The following is a 14,723-nucleotide window of genomic DNA, read 5'->3' on the forward strand; positions in this document are numbered from 1 at the left end:
CATGAGTTTCCAACAAAGTCTGCAAGAGCTTAGGCCTGGGGTCCTGACTCAGAGTCTGGCCCATGGCGAAGGGCGAAAGTAAGCAACCAACCAGCAAAGTGAAAGAAAGAGCTAAAAGGATAGAACCCCAGACAGACCAGTCCTACAGGGCAGTAACAGAGTCCCAGAGAGAAAACGAGGGCAGCAAAGAGAGTTATCACAGGGGAACTGGACCGGCACTGGGGGCCCGACCAGAAGGCGATGCCTGCTCACCCTTGCCTACCTTACGCGTTCAGGTCCCTGTTCAGGTGCCAGTTCTGGGCTCGTCCTGCAAGGCCCACACTGTCAGTAGGGTGGGGCAATAGCATTCTTCGACAAGAAGCACCGGAGACAGTTTCTGTGAATGTGTCCGTTTAGTAGCAGTTAGGCAGGGTGAGGACATGTTCCCAGGAAGCCAGCGCTGAGGCCGGCGACATGGAGCCACTATACCAGCAAACGCACAAGCAGGTCCACGAGATCCAGTCTCACATGGGACGCCTGGAGACGGCAGACAAGCAGTCTGCACTTAGTAGAAAATGAAATCCAAGCAAGCATAGACCAGGCATTCAGACGTCTTGAACGTCTGGAGATTTTGTCCAGCAAGGAGCCCCCTAACAAAAGGCAGAATGCCAAACTTCGTGTCGAACAGTTAAAGTATGATGTCCCGCACCTGCAGACCGCTCTCCGAAACTTCCAGCGCCGCCGCTATGCAAGGGAGCAGCAGGAGAGACAGTGAGAGGAGCTTCTGTCTCGCACCTTCACCACTAACGACTCTGACACCACCATACCCATGGATGAATCACTGCAGTTTAACTCCTCCCTCCAGAAAATTCACCACGGCAGGGATGACCTCATGGGAGGCGGGCACAGTATTCTGGAGGGACTGAGGGCCCAGAGGCTGACCTTGAAGGGAACGCAGAAGATCCTCGACATCGCCAACATGCTGGGCTTGTCCAACACGGTGATGCGGCTCATCGAGAAGCGGGCGTTCCGGGACAAGTACTTCATGATCGGCGGGATGCTGCTCACCTGTGTGGTCATGGTCCTCGTGGTGCAGTACCTGACATGAGCCGGCCAAGCCCAGCGACAGCAGTGTTCTCACTGTGTGAGAGTGAGTGTGTGTGTGAGTGAGAGAGGGGGAGGCCCAGAGCCGCCTGTCGAGCTGTATGTCCACCTTAACTGTGAAGACCACTCGGGAGTGATTGTGCTCCAGTTCCAAACTGCTCTGTGTTCTGTGACACCTTGGAAGGGAACCAGTGCCACCAAGATGCTCAGTGCTATGGGGAATGAAAAAAAAAAAAAGCAGTTAGGCAGAAGCTTTTATAGGGCAGGCAAAGGGGAGTAGCTGGCTCAGGGTAGCAACAGTAATTCTATAGGATAAAGCTGATGCTGGCGCCGCTATGCTTCTCCAATCAGCTTGAAGGTCACGTGGCCCATGTAGCCTTCCCGGTGGTCTTATAGGTCTGGGCCACATCTGGGAGCTGTTTGTCTAGCCAACAATTACAAGGCCCCTCAACAGGAAGCAGGGGTGCGGGAAATGTGCCTGTGGCCCCTGCCGCCTGCTAGCAGTCAGGTCACATGTGGCTCTCAGTGTGCTGAGCCTTCGACCAGGGTTTTTCCCAGGAGGCATGGTGTGCCATGCCCTCTTGACTTCCTGCATGGGCTAGGCAGGCAGTCTTCCAGCCAGGCACAGGATCACCCACACAAAACCAGCATGTTCCCCAATGAGGTGGACGCCATTGTTAACCCTGTGTCACCGAGGGACTAAGTGAAGTGTGGGTGGAGTGACCTGCTGAAGACTGGCGGGGGTGGGGGGTGGGGAAGCACATGAGTCCTGGCTGCTCAGTTCCATTGCCCGCTCTCTCTGCAGGTTCTGCTCTGCCTGCTCTGTCCCTGCACATTAGGCCAGTGGACTGCTCCAGGCCTCCTCACTTCTCTGGGTCCCCTCATGCTTGAGAGTGGGGGATGTTCAGCTCCCCCTCCCCTCACCCCAGCACCTGCACAGCTTTTAATTTTTGGAATCTGTGTAAGTTAGGATCGAGTTTATCTGCACGTGTGAGAAAAATCCAAAGCAGTGTTGGTACAAGCGAGGTAGATGTGGGATACAGAAGCATGCACCAGAGATACGCCAGCTCCACAGTGTCAGGGGTTAGTGCTTAACATGCCTGCTGCCCCATCTTAATTTGTAGCTCCCTTCTCAAGCTGACACTATAGCTTCAAAACAGCTGCTAAAGTTCCAGCCATCACATCTAAATTCCAAGCAGCAGAACAAGAGAGAAGGAATACTTGATCCCTTTGAAGAGATTTCCCAGCAATCCCCATTTTATATTCCTTTATGTCTGATTGGCCAGGATTTAGTCACATGGTCACACCCGGCTGCAAGGGAGGCTGGGAATGTAGTCCTTTAGTTGGCTACTGGGAGACAAGTCATGAATTAAGAGGCAGGCTCCAGCCTCTGTGACATCTCTGCTTGAGCACTGATCACATCACACGCGGATGGCAGGGGTCCCAGGCAGTGTTCCGATGAATGGAGCTCAGGCGTTCTCGACCTCTGCTAAAGGGGCAGAAATGGCCTTGTAGGCTCACTCCAGCTTGGACACGCGTGGGACCTGGTGGGTAACATTGGAAACACAGAACCACGTTCTTAAAGAAGAGCTGGGGAGCCAGCTGCTGCGCTGGTTTCCCTCGGGCTCTGCACAGACCGAGTTCCTCTGTCCACGCCGTTTTATAGTCAGCCATTTCCGCCTCACAGCCATGAAGGGACTTCTGCTTTCGCCCTGAAAAACTGGCTTGGACAGATCAGTCTCTTAGTAACCAACTCGATAAACCTGCAGACTTTGTTCAAACGTAGATAAGGGTCCATGGGAAGGCAGCGCAGAACTCTGGGAAGCCAGGTGTCCCGGAGAACAGAGGAACACAGTGGGGGGAGCCTGGTGCGTCATGAGCCTCGCCCCCCCCCACCCCAGGGATTTGCCGGCCCCTCCACAGCTCCTGGGGAGGTGGAAGAAAGAGCAGGGAGCCCAGCGGAGTGCAAAGCGGCTCACAGCACCCAGGAGTCACAAATCACTCCCGCGGAGCACATTCCTGGGCCGTGACATGCTCTCCCACGGGCGCCTGAGCACTCGCTGGTCCCAGGACCTTGCCCATACATAGAATGTGGCCTCGGAGAGAACCCTGGCCATCACGAAGCCAAATTCCTTGTTTTGTGGATGTGCGAGAGGCCCAGGCCCGCGGGCTCTCGGGGCACAGCTGTGGCCGTTCCCCGTCCCCCTCCCTGGCTCCTAGCAGACAATGAGCAATTTAGTCTCCTTTCTGGTTGTGATCCTTTGACAACTGAAAATGCTATTCTGACAGGAAACTGAGCACAAATCCTTTTCTCAACATTAATGATCCTTTTTTTTCTAATTACCAAAGTAATATGAATTTACTGATGAAGCGTTAGAAAACACAGATCAGTGAAACCAAAGGCACCCGTGACTTGTACCTCATCCTTGTACCTCATCCCCGAGTTGCTACGTTGAGGCTCTTTCTACCCAAGCAGGGCCATGCTTTCTCAAAACAAGCTCACCTTGACCTTGAGTTTTATAACCTGCTCCCGTAAACACCATCCACGCGTCTCGTGAGCAGTTCTCACACACTTCCATAACTCTGGGGTATGGGCATTACCGGTGCTCCTCAGCCCAGGCCATCAGTGTCCCGTGATCCGTCCGACCACGCCCTTGCTGTTGGAGGTCTGGGTTATCCTCAGTTTTTTACTACTGTATACAGTCCTGCGGGGAACATCTTCATGTATATCTTGGTGATATCCATGATTATTTTCTCAGGAAAAAAAAAATCTCAGTGGCGGAATGGAACATTCTAGAAGTTTTCAACTTACTGGCCAGTGGTGTACATGGCAGTTTCCGGTTTCCCTTCGGTGCAGGGAGGGGATGGAGGCAGCGGGTCTCATCATTCCCGTTTGATATCTGAGGGTCTCCCACTGCTTCCCTCAAACAGACCAGCTGCACCCAGCCTGCAGCCGGGTCGCAATTCCAGGGAAGAAGTTGGACTAGCCACCCACAGCCAGGAGCTGTGAACCAGGTCCAGGTCGCGTTGAAGTCCTCAGGGAGTAACAAGCTGGCCACTTGGCCCACTTCGGTCCTGAAGGATGCACTTTTTTCTCGCACAAATTGAGCAGGGACTAAATCAAGAGGAGACCCATCGTGCTGCCTCGGGCGGCCACGTGAGAAGATGACCCAGAGTGCACAGCTCCCTGGGGAGAACCGGCTGCCTTGATGATGTGACTGGTGGGGAGATGGACCAGAGCACAGCTTGTCGTGCACCCTGGGGGCCCATCCCAGGTGGCGTTCATTTCCACTGCGTCTCAAGGGCTTTGTGATTTTCCAGGCTCCCTGTACAGACGGGAAGTTGTCTCCCTTGTGACCAGGGGATTTCAGGCCATCAGCAAAGGCTTTAACTGGGATTTGACTCAGAGTCTGGATGCGTGAGCTGTGGCCGACGGGGCCCCTGCCCTTCTCTTGGCCTTCCTCAGTTTCCCCACGTGAACAAGGAAGCAGTTGGCCTGGATTCCTGGGAAGAAGGGAAGGGACTCAGTTACTGAGTACCCACCAGAGGCAAGCACGGTGCTTGTCCACCTTGGCTAATCTGACACTAGTCACAGCTCTGAGGGAGGGGCATCTGTGTCCTCGTCTGCCCAGCACCAGGGCCGAGCCGTTCTGCTTACAGCAGCATGATTGCCTTCTGGAACCGTCTGTCACCTGCTCCCAGTCCCAGTGGCTTAGAGGGGCTGATGCCACCCCGTAGTCCAGGTACCCACATCGGACCCTGGCTGGACCAGAGCACCAGAGTTTCAGGACCAGGTGTGAGACCCAGGCCAGGCCAATGTGAATCGATTTGGGATGCTGACCCTTGGAGACCGCCGCACCCCTGGGACTAATCTAGAGACTAGCAGGAGCACCGGCCACAACCTGCCCAGCAGACACACTCCCTCTGTGTCCAGCTGCGGGGCTCACAGCAGCAAGGGAGAACGGCTTGGATGGGGCTGCGTCCCCTCCCTGCCTCTCTCCTTTCTACAAGTCAGCAAAGCTTTGACCTTCTGGAATTCCTTTCCCAAGTTTCACTTCGCAGACTGCTTTTAGGCCTGCTAAACCCATATCAATTAGCGCTTTGAGAAAAAAGAGAAGAAAAAAAATTATTTATTTGAAAGGCTTCTGATCCAGCTCCCTGCTGATGTGCCTGGGAAGGCAGCAGAAGGTGGCCGAAGTACTTGGGTCCTTGCCATCCATGCTGGAGACCTGGATGGAGATCCTGCGTCTTGGCTTTGGTCTGAACCAGCCCTGGCCATCGTGGCCATCTGGGGAGTGAACCAGAGGATGGAAGATCTCTGCGTTTGCCTCTCTCTTTTTTTTTCTGTCACTTTTTTAGTGACAGCACGTCAGACACTGCTGGAAGCCCTGGGGGCCAGGTATGTGCTTTTTCTGTTGTGGAACTGGAATTTCCTGAGATAAGCCCTTGCAGGACGGAGTAACCAACCAACCATCCACAGGCCGGGGAGGAGCCTGGTAAGGAGCCTCGAGGTCAGGCTCTCTGTAGGGCCAGGTACGGAGCCCTGTGCACCTGCTCAGCACAGCATTCCATGAGGTGTGTCCTCGGAAGGGAAAACTGAAGCCCGAAGACATGAGGACAGGGATTCAGGCTGCCCGAGGCTGGGTCCAGATGCAGCAGCTGAGATACAGCCGCTGGCTGTGGAACCTGGATTGCAGGCTCCCCTCCCCCTCCCCCTTCTGTGCTTTGTGGAAGAAAGAAAGAAAAGGGGACTTCCCTCCTCGCCTGTGAGTGAAGTGAGAGGGGGGACTCCGTGTCACGAGCGTGGTTTAACGATGGAGCTCTGGGCTGCAGGCAACAGAAACCCAAGCACAGCCAGCATCAGCCCGGCTCCTAGGGCAGGGTCTGCACTCAGACACAGCCCACTTAGAGGCCCCCTTGGCCTCCTGCCGCAGTCTCCTTTGGGGCAGTTTCATTAGAAGGCTGGACCTTTCCACGGGGAGGCAGAAATGGCCAACTGAGCAACCTCACAGCGAAGAGTCTTTCCCAGTAGTTAATGTGAATATTCCAGGTATAGGGTGGCCCTGTGGGCTAGCCGGGGAAGCTGGTGCCAGGACACCTGCACCCCATCACAGAGCATGTGGGGTTCAGGCTCTGCTCGCAACGGCAGCTTCCCAGGAGGCAGCAAGTGGCTGGGTTTCTGCCACCCAAGGGTGTGGTGTTGCTAAAAGGCTGATTTTTATTTTCCTTTTTCTCAAAGTGCTGATTGCTATGAGTTTAGCAGGCCTAAAAGCAGTCTGGGAAGTGAAACTTGGGAAAGGAATTCCAGAAGGTCAAGGCTTTGCTGACTTGTTGAAAGGAGAGAGGCAGGGAGGGGACGCAGCCCCATCCAAGCCGTTCTCCCTTGCTGCTGTGAGCCCCGCAGCTGGACACAGAGGGAGTGTGTCTGCTGGGCAGGTTGTGGCCGGTGCTCCTGCTAGTCTCTAGATTAGTCCCAGGGGTGCGGCAGTCTCTGAGGGTCAGCATCCCAACGCCCCGTGGGAGGGGCTTCCTGTGCTGCTGGGGGAGTTGTGCTCACACCCAGGACACCCCTGCCTGCCCGCTGGCCTGAGTCCAGAGGCTCATGGCCAGGGTCTTCAAAAAGTCCATGGAAATGTGGAATAAGAGATAAGCTGATTTGGGTGCAAGAAACTGACACCCACGCATAACTTTGCTCATTATAAGCACTTTTAAAAGACATTGTGAAGAATCTTCATATACGGGGTTTTCAGTGGTGGTAGGGGTTGGGTTTTTTTTTTTTTTTTTTGCACCAAAATAAGCTTTTCTTTCAATTCTGTTCCCTAAGAACTTTCAGAAGCACCCCGGCATCTCTGGGCATCTTAATCCCACCTTGCATTTAGGCACAGGTGTCTGTGGGCAACCATGGAACTTTCCAGCAGCCCCAGAAGAAGCAGGCGACGGCCTGGTGACCCTCAGCCTTCCTTAGGGTCCTTAGGCTGGGTGCATCGCTGCACTGTCAGTTTGCCTGCACGTGACCTCTAGCAATGAACCTCTCTCAGTTTTCCAGTCTGTAAAGTGGGGCTCATGATCGTACCGTTTATATAGACACTGTGAGGATTGAACGGGGAAGCACCTGTGGTGCTCCCAGAAGCCCTGGGTTCCCCCCACCCGTTCTGATTAAACTGGACTTCTACACACGGACCGGTGCCGGGGCCGGCGAAGGGGACCAGTTCCTGAAGCGCACTCTGAGCACACGGCGGGTGGGATCGCCCCCTGCTGGGCAGAGGCTAAATGACCTGTGATTGCCCTCTGTGTTCAGCGGTACTGAAGCCACTACAGTGCCGAGGGACACACGCCAAGAGGGAACTGGACCTCGTCCCCAGCTCTCCCAGAGCGCCCAGAGCCGGGGGATCTTGGGGACCCATGGAAGAGCCACCACCTCCCACCTGTCTGCTCACTGCTGCGCACAGTAATTGAAATTATTTAAATTTATTTCATGGGGTGCATCCACTGGCTCAGTCCTCAGACGCACACAGTGGCGTGGGAATACAGAGCCAGGAGCTCAGTCTGGGTCTCCCACGTGGAGACCCACGTGGGTAGCGGAAGCCCAGCATCTTGGGCTGTCACAGCTCAAGGATTTGGGGGTGTCTCCAGCTCCCTGTGACCCCTCTAGGGCTGTCCCAGCCTGTCAGTCTTATTCTATGTCTTCATTTTTGGGCTTCCCTGCAGGGATGAGGCGCGCCAGATACCTTTGTCATTCCGGCAAACTCTGGTTTCTAAGTCGATTCCTCTCGGGGTCCACGTGTGAGCCTGCAGGTGCGCACGTGGCGATCAGGGCTGGGGGGCCCAGGCCGGACCCAGAGGCCACTGCTCCACGCCAAGCCAGGCAGCCCCGGGCCTGGGTGGGAGGTGGAAGAGGGGAGCCAAGGAGGCGCGCCCGCCACGCCCCCTCCCGGTGCGAGGGCGGCCCCAGGAGCGTGGAGCCCAAGGCGGGGTGTGGTGGGCCCGGGTCCCCGCCCTCGCGCTGCTCCTCCCGCGCGCCGCGCCGCGCCGCGCCGCGCCGGGCCGCCCCCGCCGCACCCCGAGCAGCTTGGCCACCGCAGCGGCCGCCAAACTTTCCCCGGAGCCGGTACGGGTGAGTCGGGCAGAGCGGGGGCGGCGGCGGCGGGGCGAGGCTGCGCGCTGGCGGGCCTGGGTCCGCGCATCTCCCCGGGCGACAGGGACCCTGTGCAGGCAACCGGCAGAGCGCAGGCTCGGCCGGTGCCTCCGTTCCCGGCTCCGCACTCGTGGCCCCAGCGCCCAGACGCACAGACACCTGTGGCTGCCCGGGCTCCGTGTGCGCCCGAGCGCCCGCCTCGGGGCTCCGACGCCGAGGGCTAGCCCCCCCCCCCCCCCCGGCTCCCTGAGCCGCTCGGGGTCGGTGCTGGACGGCATCCGCGGTCTCCAGTGGGTTCTGCGCGCCAGGTGCTGGGTCCCGTTGGTCCCCCTGGATTGTCCCTGTAAGTCTTTGAGCCGGTTTTAATTACAGGAGAGGAAACAGGCTCGGGGAGGAAGCGTCTAGCCCAGGAGCTCCTGCGAGCCTTCGTGCCCAGACCCCACTTCGCGCAGGCGGTGCGCGCAGGCTCCGCGGCCCCGGGCACTGGGCGCGGGCCCCGGGCACCGGGCGTGGGCAGCGTCCCGGCTGGCACGCGTTCCCCTGCCACAGCCGGGAGCAGCCGCTCTTCAGGACCCCGAGGGAGGGAAAGGGTGTGCAGTGTGTGTGTGTATCAGCCACGGCCAGGGAGTCGCTCGCGGTGGCAGAAGCGCATCCGGGCTGCGCTTCCAGGGCACTGAATTCTGTAAGTTGTTCAGTTTTTCTGGAAGAAGCCCCTGGGAGTCGGCCGCGGCAGCTGGAGCGCAGCGGTTCCTCACCGAAGCCCCTCTCTGGGGCAGCAGCCGGTGCGGAGACGCTCCAGGCAGGGTCGCTGTCCTCCAGTAGGCGGCTCCCACCTCGGAGCCCGGCCGCCAGGAGGGGGCGGGCTGGGAACACGGGGAAAGCCGGTCCGGGGCAGGACCCGCCTGGGGCATCCCGTGTGTGCTGGGGCAGGTGCGTCCGAGGAACGCAGGGGCAGGGGGTCCCGGCAGGGCTAGGGAGAGGCGCGGGCGCCGCGGGCAGAGAGCAGCTGGAGCGCCCCGCGCTTGGCTGGAATCCCGGAGGCAACCGGGAGCCAGGGAAGCCGGGGAGAGAGGGCGCCGGACCCATCAGAGCATCGCCGTGCTGGGTAAGTGCCGCTATTATTAGCCTCACAGGACCGGTGAAGCAGTTTGTGTGAGGTCGCCCGGCCAGCCGGGCGGGCAGAGTTGGCATTTGAACACGGGTCTGGTCTGAGCCCTCCCGGATTATCACTAGAACTCGGGCAGCAGATGGGACTCCAGGGCCTTCTGTGCTTGGCGCCGGCAGCAGCAACGCTGAAGAGGAGGGGACGCCAGGCCCCGCTGCCCCTCTCCCTGGGAAGGAAGGAGGCTTAGTGCCAGGTGGGCGGTGGCTTGCTGGACAACCCCATGGGAGTGCCCTCTGTGGGCGCTTCTGAAATCTGCTGGGCTGTGGTGGGTTTTTCCATGGGGGCAGGGCCTGCCCAGCTGTCTCAAGTGGGATCTCCCCTGGTAGGCTGCCTGGTGCCACCAGTGGGCACTGCCTGTCTGCAGTGGCAGAGCTGGGAGTGGGGCGGGGACTGCCCGTTCTGGGCCCTGCACCCTGGAGGAGGTTGGCCAGTCCTGAGCTGGGAACGGCCCCTTCTGGCCTCAGCTGAATGGCTCAGGAGGATGAACTGTTATGAGTACTTCTTCCCCGTAGCCTCTCTCTGGATGCTGCACCTGCACTTTTCTCTTCACGGTCAAAATGTGCCCAACAGAAACCGTGTGGCCTTCCTGTAGCAAAGGAGCAGCAGAGCAGAGAGAGCCAGATCGTGGAGCTGGCCTGCCTGGGTTCACATCCCAGGCTGTCCCTTAGGCGCTCTGGGGCCTTAGGGGACTTGCTACACCCCTGTGTTACTCAGCTTCCCCGTCTGTGCCGGTGCCGTGTAACACACAGAAGTGCTGCCGAGGTGCCCATCATCCTCATGGTTACCACAGGGGCCAAGAAGCGCAGCCTGGTGGCCTGACCGTGTCACCTGCGAACCACCCTGCCTCTGGCACTTTCTTGTGGTGAGGTGGGAGTAATTCGTGGGTGCCACGTGCATCGCAGAAGACTTCCGGCAGGGTCAAGCTCTACGCAGCCTGAGCCGGAAGTCTCAGCGCAGACCCGAGCAGGTGCAGACAGCTGCTGCTCCGCTAGGTCCTCAGCGAGCACTGGGCGTCTCCATGGTTATCACCGTCGGCAGAACCTTGCTGCTTCAGGCTGCAGCTGGAACCTCGGCTGGGGGCTGCGGATTTGGGAGTTTCCAAGCCAGTGCTTTTAGACTCTCAGGGGTCAGGGAGGGGAAGGAGGGGCTGGGACCAAATGCCAGGGACCTGGTGTGTCCTCCTAGCAATCTCTGGGTCATCTGGGCTATCAGCCCTATGTGATCATCATCTCTGGGATGCCCCAGGGACGACTGTGGGCGACCTGGTGGTCATGGGGTGGAGGAAGGTGGGTTTGAAACCGCTTGCACATGGTCCACTCAGGCTGTCCCACCCTGGCCTGGGAGGTGGCCCAGGCAAAGGGCACCACATCCAGAGTTGAGAGTCCTTTTTGTTCTCCTGAAGGATGGAGTGACAGAGCCATACAGGCTGGGGGTTGAGACCCCAGCCCCGGCCCTCAGAGCCGAGTGAAGTTGGGCATCGGTTTCCTCATGTACACCGTGGCTGGTGATCACGTGCCAATGTCTGTTTCTCAGGATCAGTGCCAGGGAGGAAAATCAGAGAAAGGGGTGTGTGTGTGTGTGTGTGTGGTTAAAAAAAAAAACCCAGCGGTGTAAATGGTAAAGAATTACATGCAATTTTAAGTGCTTCTCATTAGCATTCAGGCCTGGTGTTCCCTGTAATTGCTCCTGATCCAAGACGTCTTTTCTGAAAGCCGTACCTGGCAGTGGATCATCCGAGCCCCAGTCACCTGCCGCTGCTCTCCCTTTCCCCCGTGACGCAGGAATCTGGGAACATAATTGTAATAAAGCTCCCGTTTCTTATTTATAAGTGACTCACTTCTGCCATTAATGGTGGCAGAGGACTCAGACACACACTCTTCTGGAACAATGCGATTGATGCTGGGCGCGGGGGCGGGGGGGGCTGGCCTCCCTGGTGCATTCCTCCCCCCTGCTATAATTCTCCAGTGGTAATGCAGGGGGTCGCACGGGCCAGGATCCAAGCTGACAGCTCTCAGTCTGCACAGCAGCTTGGATGGCGAGGCCCGTGGACGCCTGGGGGCTGCCGGCACAGCCTGCAGAGCGCCAGTGAGAAGCCGTTCGCTGAGCCAGAGGGGAGGGAGCCCCGGAGGCTGCAGAAGGCGCCTCCACAGAGCGGTTAGCAGCGTGGACTCGGGTGTCCCACAGAGCCGAGTTTGAGCCTCGGTTCTGCTGGTTTGTTAGCTGACATATGATTTTGATGTACCTTTCCAACTAGTGCATCAGCTGTTACAGAGGAGGGGCCACGTCTGCCCTAGCCCCCAGGGTACTCAGCTCCCAGCACACCGAAGGTGCTCGTCATGGAAGTCTGAGGAATGGATGATGAATTGGTTATGTGAATGCCAGTCGTTCACCTGGGAATTGGGGCTAAGATAGCACGTGCCTCCCGTGTCGCCTCCCGTGTTGTTCTGTGAGTGAGGAAGTGTTACAGATGGAGTAAACTCTCAGCAGTGCCTTTGGTGACAGCGAGGTGGGCAGAAGTAGGGACATGGATGGCCCAAACTGGGAGATAGAACTTTTTTTATATTTTTAAAGATTTATTTATTTTTATTTGAAAGTCAGGGTTACACAGAGAGAGGAGAGGCAGAGAGAGAGAGAGAGAGAGAGAGAGAGAGAGAGAAAGAGAAAGAGAGAGAGAGAGGTCTTCCATCTGATGATTCACTCCCCAATTGGCCGCAACTGCTGGAGCTGTGCCAATCCGAAGCCAGGAGCCAGGAGCTTCTTCCGGGTCTCCCACACAGGTGCAGGGACCCAAGGACTTGGGCCACCTTCTACTGCTTTTTCAGGCCATAGCAGAGAGCTGGATCAGAAGTGGAGCAGCCAGGTCTCGAACCAGCATGCATATGGGATGCCAGCGCTTCAGGCCAGGGCATTAACCAACTGTGCCACAGCACCTGCCCCTAGGACTTTTTTCCAAACCCACAGACCAACGAGGGACAATACTACTGGTTGTAACAGTGCCCTCTGGTGCTTTCATAGCCACTGGTCCATAACCAGTAGGCAGGAGTCACTGGGACCGAGGTTCAGAGCAGTTGGTTGAATCCCTAGAAGCAGCAGGAGCTGGAATATAAACCCAGGTTGCCCCGATTGCCAGCTGTTACTGCTGAACTCTCTGCTGCCCTCTGCAGGTGGAAGATGTGGTAGTTACTCTTCCATGAACATGGTATCTCTTCACTAGGCTGTGTTTGACATTTTTAACCATCTCGTGGCATGTTTTCTTAGTTTTCCATATACATGAGTGTGTTCCTCGTTATTTAATGTTCTGTGTGCTCTTGTACCTGTTTCATATTTATTTAATTAATGCTCTGTTGGCTACTTGATGGAGAAAGATGCTTGGATTTCATAAAATGATTTTGTTCCCAGAATCTGGGTTTCTTGCCAGCGTAAAGTAGGAAAATTGTCAATCAGACATTCTGACTCAAGAGCTGTCTGTATTCTCTCGTGATGGCAGATGGAGGAGCCTAACTCCACTGACCCTTTCTGTCCCAGGGGCAAGACACACTGGCCCTCCCCGTGCTGTACCCGTCCTCATTCCCACACTCTGTCAGTTCACGCTGTCACCCTCCTCCCAGGGTAGCTGGACTGGAGCAAGTTTTTCAGCTGGACTCTCCCGTTAATTTCCTGTTATTAAAGTTCCAGGAGCCACCCTAAGTTGTAACATCACCTTGTGTCCCCGTAACAGTGTTATGAGCCGATTCCTATTTAGGTCCATTCTTCAGATGAGGAAGACGAAGTTTCTAGCTGTTACTGTCCTGGTGGTTTTGCATTTTGCCACAGATTATCCCTTTCTTTTCTCGTTTAGGATACAGAGTTTGCGGGTTCACCCAGCCCTCGCCCTCCCACGCCCCTTCCTGTTTAGCACATCTTCTCTCCTCACCACATTGCCTTCCTGTGTCGGCCGTCTGTCTCTGGAGTCTGGGCGACATGTGCCACTCCAGGAGACAGCACCAGGGCAGTCCTGTGTCCTGGGCCCCGGGCACGTATCTGGGAAACCCCGCCATCCGCAGCCGGTGTCTGTTGGGCTGGCTGCTGATTCCAGAAACGAACTCTCAGATGGCGGTGTGGCAGGGAATAGGGCCCATGCTGGCTGGGTGATGGAGAAGCTTTTGGGAAAGGGTCTGTTAGCATGTAGAAGCTTTTTGCTTTGAGGAATCAGTGAGATATCATGTGTATCACAGTCCGTTTTCTGTTGCTGCCGCTGAACATTGCAGACTGGACGACTGGTTAAGATGGGGCTTTGCTTGGGTCCTAGAGGCCTGGGAGGCCGAGGGCGTGACTGCAGCATCTACTCAGCCTCTGGCAAGGGCCTCCTTCCTGCACCGTCACCTAGCACAGGGCATCCCAGAGCAAGCCCGAGAGAGCGCTGGCCCCGCAGCAGCCCCACTCATCGGTAACTGGCTAAGGCCATTCGCAAGGGCCAGAGCCCTCATGACCCGCTGCCCTCCCCAAGGAGGCCACCAGTATGTGACTTGGGATCACATTTCCTGCACGTAAATTTGAACTGTAGCGGTGCTGGGCCCTCCGCCCTCGCGCACTGTGTATCAGTGGCGAGAGGACAGTTGTCACTGCCTGTGTGTTTGCAGGGACAAGAGGAAGGCACCGTGCCCAGAGCCTGGACAGGGAGAGGATGTGGGTAGAGTACATAGCAGCTGCAGCAGCTGTGGCAAGAAACGTCCAGCCTCCCCCTCCCCTGCCCTTTGCCCGGCCAAAACCCAGCCAAAAATGGGCAGACCACGACCTGCATGGTCGCCGAGCCGGTGAAGAGGAGCAGGTTCTTCTGATGGTTGTGCAGAGTGTGTGTGCGTAGCTGGCAAAGGCACCTGCCTCCCCTTCTTTCCTATCTCTCTCTCTCTCTCTCTCTCTCTCCCTCTCTCTCTCTCTCTCTTAGTTTTATGTATTTACTTGAAAGGCAGAATTACAGAGAGATGGAGAGACACAGAGAAATCTTCCTTTGGCTGCCTCACTCTCCAAAGGGCCACAACAGTCAGGGTTGGGCCAGGATGAAGCCAGGAGCCTGGGACTTCACCCTGGTCTCCCATGTGGGTGGCAGGGACCCAAGCACTTGGGCCACCTTGCGCTCCTTTGCCAGGCATGTGAGCAGGGAGCTGGATGAGCCAGCACTCAATGGGATGCTGGCATCCCAGGCGGCGGCTTAATCTGCTGTGCCACAGTGCCGGCCCCTTCTTGTCTCTGCTTTCAAACTTTTCCCGACAGTCGTCACTCAGTTTGGCCTTTCAGGAGAGCTGGTTCTGTTTCCTTTCTGGTCTTTCTTGGTTCCTCCTGGGGATCCCTGGTCACCACGCC

General features: G+C 57.0%; 1 pseudogene; it reads left to right on the plus strand.

Annotated features, from left to right (window-relative positions):
• The first annotated feature begins 449 nt into the window (after positions 1-449).
• On the plus strand, positions 450-1,107 carry LOC133766412 (Golgi SNAP receptor complex member 2-like; annotated as a pseudogene).
• Positions 1,108-14,723: the final 13,616 nt, after the last annotated feature.

This window comes from Lepus europaeus, chromosome 9 (genome assembly GCF_033115175.1).
Source record: "Lepus europaeus isolate LE1 chromosome 9, mLepTim1.pri, whole genome shotgun sequence".
Classification (NCBI taxonomy): domain Eukaryota; kingdom Metazoa; phylum Chordata; class Mammalia; order Lagomorpha; family Leporidae; genus Lepus; species Lepus europaeus.